Below are 6,387 nucleotides of genomic sequence, written 5' to 3' on the forward strand. Positions count from 1 at the left end.
AAAAAAAAAACTCACCCTTTTAAAATGTGGCGCCTATGTCCCTATTTCCATTGTGCAGGGCATATCCAATTTGTCTGAAGAGAAGGTTTCACATGTCATATGAAAATATCTGTAATCTGTCATTAATGGAATGTTTTTGTTGGGATATTCATGTTCAGGATAATAGGACTGACTCACCACTGCTTCACTGCCGTTTTACCCCCAGCACAACTGCATTAGAGTGGAGAATCAGGCCCTGTTATGCTATTCAGGTACAAACTTGAAAGAGTCGGAGTCTGGGGATTGTAGCCATTCTAGTTCTTGTCTATTTGTTATTTCAAAAACCTGCTTCTTGTATGATATTTAAAAATGAAACTTAATTAGCAGAATTTTCATCTTTTTGGTTTTATCATTTGTATGTAAGTCAAAGTATTACAGAAATAAGCATGGAACAGTATGGGGCTCATTAGGATATACCATAACATTAAATGAAAGCTCTGTTTTAAGTCATTGATCAGAAGATTTAATTTTCCTGATTGTTTTAGAGCAATCAGAAAAGCATTAATCATAAGGAACATAGTAAAACACCCAATTTATTCACGTTGTGGGGTGCTTCAGGGTGCTTCTCTAAATTCCAAATAATGTATTTTACTATTCCGTTTGAACTAATTTCTGATGATTATTGGACAGGAGAAAGATTTTAGCCAGTCATCACCCAGAAAAGTCAAATGGACAGTATTGAAGTTTTTATTGATACAGCTGTTCTCTCTCAGTTGAATTCAATGGAAATCAGATGAACAAGTGCAGTTCTGCTGTGGAAAAAGAAGGCCCTGACTGGGAATTACACCAGGAGTGGTTTTGGACCTACATATCCAGTCACATCTCTCCATATTCACAAAAATTCAATTAAATTATTTACTTTTTAGACCTGGCCTCATTTTACAACCTATCCTTGAACAATTAGTCATGCAACCCTTGCCCCCCAATAGTGGCATCGCTGAAAAGGCCAAGAAAGCCGCAGCACAAAACTTTCAAAAAGGCAAGAAACAATTTTATTTTTATTTCTTGAGGTGTGTTGATTCTTCTTTTGCCCTGAAATTAAGAAACAGTGTTCATTGCACTGGAGCATATTCACAATAAATAACTTTTGTAGTTTATCAAATGCTTCAGTTGCACTTGGGCACATAATTGCAAAAGGAGATGGCTGCCACTCAGACCTTGCTACCATGAACATAATCCATTACTTACACAGGTGTTCCAGACCTGGATGGAATATAAGGCCACACATTCTGTTCTCTCAGGTTGACCAACTCCTACAATTTCTAATTTTCTCTGTGCTAGGCATCTTCACTCCTCTGCATTCTGTTTCTCCATTAAAAATAAAAGTAAATTCTATGGACGAATCAAGCATGGAGTAAATCTTAATTTAACGCACATTCACTCATGAATCAAGGATTTCAGGAATTAAATCTTTCAGTCTCAGGAGTAATGGAAACATCAATCTTTGAATAGCTGCTAATGCAGATATTTGTCAGGCAGATGTTCCACGTAAGAGAAATAAAGTTTAAAAAACCTTTAAAGGAGTATTTGAATTTGTAAATTACATCTGTAGGATAAAATATTAAGAACTGGCAAATTAAGAAATATAGAGTAATTGTCTTTCATTTGTATCTATTTTTAAAATTAGACTGGTCCCTGAGAGTGGAGGAGCAGAAAGGAGAAATCTCTTCTTCTGAGCTCCATTTTTAATTTCTATAGTTTCTACAATGTTAATATTTGTTGATATTTGTTATTCTCCATGACATATCAATTACAGCTGGAACCACTCTTTTTGATTTAGTTACTGTATGCCAAAAGGAAAAACAAAGGGACAAATTCTGATACTACTCTGATGGTCATTGTATACAAACAACAGAATAGAGCAAAATTCCCTTTGACAACAATGGGAATTTTGGTTAATTGAGGGCTACAAAATTTGGTTCAAAGTGACTTTTTATTATCAAAGTCCAAAAGCCAACTTGTTGGGCCTTATCAAATCTGCCATGCTAGGCTTCACATGTCATTTTCCCCTTGTAGTTCCAGATAAGTCTGATTTTTTGAAGTCCCTTATTCTGCTGCTCTCACTCCTACCTTTCCTTAGAATCATGAAGTCTTTCACCTCATGATCACTTTCACCCAAATTGCCTTCCACCTTCAAATTGGCTAGAATCAAATCTAAAATAGCTGTTCCCCCAGGTTACTTCCTCCACTTTCTGAAACAGAAAGTTGTCTCCAGTACATTCCAAGAATTTGTTGGAAATGTTATGTTTTGCTGTATTACTTTTTCAACAGATGTCTGTGTAGCTAAAGTTCCCAATTGCTACCGGATGTTGTGTTTTGAATATTTCTGTTGTTTGTTCTAGAAATGCCACCTCTTCCTCTTCCTGATTTGATGGCCTATAGTAGACCCCTATCCTGATGTCAGCCATATTTTCCAACTTTTATCTTTCCCCAGAGACTTTCAACTGGTCTTTCTCTCACCTTCTTCTGGACCTGAGAACAAGTTATATATTCTTGATGTATAATGCAACAGCTCCTCCCTTTCTTCCATGCCTATTCTTCCTCAACAAGCTATATCTCTCTATACCAGTATTCCAGTCATGAGATTTATCCCAACAAGTCTCTGTGATCCCAATTAAAATCATAATTCAGTTTATGTACTAATACGTCCAGTTCATTTCCCATATTCCTTGCATTTGTGTGTAGACATCTAAGATGTTGAACAGATTCCCCCACTGATTTTCCTACCGTTGATCCTAGGACCTTACCGTAATTTTCCATGCTTCCCCCCTGCCACCCCACAACATCTAACCCTCTGTTAAGGTTGCCTTTTTTATGTTTACCTGTCGCTGCCACTTTTAAACTTTGTTTAAATCTCTATTCACCAGGTTGGCAGGTCGATACACAAATATGTTCTTCCTCTTGGTCAGATGGATCCTATCTCTTTCCAGCAGTCCTCAGAACAATGTGTTCAGTTCCTAGGGTGATCAGGGATAATCTAAAGGTACAGACTGGAGACTGAGGACACTGTTCTTTCTTCCTACACTGGGACAGGAATGGAAGAAGATTGGGTGGAAGTGGTGTTCTTAGCCACTACTTCCTACATTCTGGCACAGTCTGGAGCCTGCCCAGCTCATGATGTAAGTAGCTCTCAGTCTCAGTACAGTGTCTCTGGCTAAGCCCAGACCCTTCCCCTGGCCTGCCCCTTTCCTCCCAATCTGGAGGGACTTGGAGCATGGTTAGCCTTAGAGGCCTTTTGCCAGCTCTACATCAATGGGCAAGGCCTCATGCTCAGAGGATATTCTCAGGGAGCCACTCCTGCCCCCTTTAACACCCATTTGTACTGCCCGAGTGACACAAAGGGGCTTTAGTGTAACTGTAAATTGGGCCCCAAGCATGAATAAAATAGGCCTATGACACAAGTTAGGGTCTAATTTGGGCATAATTCTCTCTTCCTCTGCATGGTAGAGGCAGTGAAAGTGATCACACTGGCAATCAACAATCATACACATTTCAGATAGACAAACCTTCCACTAGAAAATCACATTGCTATATATCAGATTTACTCATTTCCTCCCCATCCTTTAACTGGCCTCAAACATGGTATCTGTAAGCTCATCATATGCTAAATGTTTTAAAAAGACAATGCTCTCCAAGTACTTTCTGTCAGTATATTGTATATAATCACAGTAATATGCATTTCATGATGGTACAGATATTACATGCATATCTAGAAATTCATTAAAATTGGGTCAGAATACCCAAGTATTTTTCTGGGGCCAAATCACTATTCTCCCAAGTCTGACTCTGAACAGAGGGTTCAGATGGCCCCATTAACAAGGAGGGAATTCACTGGGGGTCCTGCACAGGGATCTTCCACATGGGGTCCATAGAAAGTTCAGGACCTTCTTTTTCTGCAGCAGAACTGCACTTGTTCATCTGATTTACAGCCCACAGGAGAAAGCAACATTTGGTTCTCACACCTTAAAGAACTATAATGTAAATGTAAGCACTACAACAAAACAAATAAATAATAATGTAGGTATTCTGTTGAGTTCTTTTACTTATTTCTTAGAGCTTATTCAACAACAGCCAGTCCCCTCCTATGGTACCAAGAATCCATTCAGCAAGTTGATGGTTCTCAAATACACAATATGAAAATTCAATTCCCACAGAAAATTAGAAGCTTCTAAGGTAACTAGGGGTAGACACAGCTCTCATTTTTATATATATGAATCTGGGAGTGACTGATAAGTAAAGATGTTGACTTTAGATACTGAATACTGGAACTGGAAACAATTAAAGTGCGGAGGACTGGCTGCTATAATTTTTAAAAATTGCACATCACAGATTAAGATCAACTATAAACTGATTAATTCAAACAGGATAAATAGAATTCACACAGATTACTGAACTTGTCACCTTTTTCATTTGGAGAACTGGAATTGATTCAAGTTAACTGACTGACCCATAAAATTGTTCAGTTCAAATGCTTCTGCTTAATAGTATTAAGTGACTGGCTGTAGTCATTAACTGTATTAGCAGAACAGTAAGCCTGGATGAGCAATTACAAAATACCAATAAGTCCTGAACAACTGGCTAGTTGGCAGGCATGACTACATGTTCTTCACTAACTTTGAAACTCATCCTAAAATGTGTATTTCTAATGCAACAAAAATAATAATTTGTAATTAAATTCAAAACATCCCAGTAAGGAACATACTATTATGTTTACTGTACCGCTAGGTAACCTGAGAATGGAGTGGTTAAGTCACTTGGCAAATGTCAGACAGCAGATCAGTGGCAGAACCAGAAATCAAAATCAAGGGTATCTGCTTCCAAGTCCCTTGCTCTAAGAAAATATTTGCAGATGACATTAGTTCGAAAGGGTTGATCCTAAGTATTCTAGCCTTTATGTTCTCTTAACATAGCAGAATTGTGTTCATACTTTTGCATTGAGCCTTAAACGTATGCTAGGAGAAAATCCTTATCTAAATTAAGCCATGTGGATCAGAGAGGCAGCTGCAGCTTCCACAAAACTAGACCATTCTTTCTTTCCCTACTAATCCATGTGATTCATTGCTTTAATTATTATGGGCCTGATTCTTCCACTCGTTACCACAGGGAGTGGTACCTACTCATGTGAGCAGTCCTACTGATTCCAGTAGAACTACTTGTGTAAGTACTAACTCAACAAGAGTAAGGATGGCAGAGATGGGCCCTGTCATTAGTCATACTGTGGTCTAAGTTCTGACCTCATTAGTGTCTGTGCAAACTTGCTGAATTTAGTGGGAGAAAATGAGGGCAGAGTCAATGTATGTTTTGGGCCTGTATCTTGATACAATTTTAAGACTCATTTGGTATAACTTCTGCTTACAGACAATAAGATCCTCAGTTTGAATGTCTGCTCCTGTAACATATAGAATTTTCACTAAAAACAGCTACTGAACAGGGTCTTCATTAATCAGTTAAGGCTGTTTTGGTGTCTGCCAAATGTGGCAATTTAGCATCAGCAGGGAAAAATACAAAATTGAAGGACTACATTTGCTAGCAACTGTATTTTTTTTTAATCAAGCACCAGGTTTATTCTGTGCTAAGGTTGCAGTCAAGTTAGTTCTTGAGCATTATGATAACTGTTGTGTATCACCCAGTCACAGATTTCCAACACATGTATTTTAGATAGGTAGACATTCAGTAAAATGTGTGAACCATTTTGAACTGGATGACCATGGGAAACAGCCACCAGAAATCAAGATATCAGTGCTGTTGGTATTTCATTCCTACAATTCAGACCATTTCCCAAATAATCTGGAGTATAACAGAACTGCCTAGAAACTCAAGCCAAGAACTAGGTTATATTCCTAGTTCTGCTGTTCATTCACTGGATGATCTTGGGCAAGTTACTTCTGGCAAAAGTCTGTCAATTTCACATAGTCCACCAGAAGCTCAGAGAATGAGAGAACATGTGGGCACAAAGTTCTCCCCCTTCGATCCAATTGCAGGCTCAAGGCCTTGCTTTATAATTCCGATATATATATATATATATATATATATTGCATTTACATTTATTAAACTATCATATATGTCCATAAGGACAGGATGAAAAACTGTCCTGAATCTAAATCAAAGTCAAAGCTCAGGCTGCAATGCTTTCAAAGGAAATGAATTAAAACACAAGCAGTCTTCAGGCCATATCAATGGCATATTTACTATATATGCATATACACTATTACAGTCTCCATACTGTTAAGGCCTTAAACATGCAGCAAATCCTCTCTGAGGCACACACTGAAGATAAACATAAAGGACAATTTTTGTTTAAGTATCAGATTGTTTCATACTTTCCATTTCACTACGTAATGATAAATC

This window comes from Trachemys scripta, chromosome 6 (assembly GCF_013100865.1).
Source record: "Trachemys scripta elegans isolate TJP31775 chromosome 6, CAS_Tse_1.0, whole genome shotgun sequence".
Lineage (NCBI taxonomy): Eukaryota > Metazoa > Chordata > Testudines > Emydidae > Trachemys > Trachemys scripta.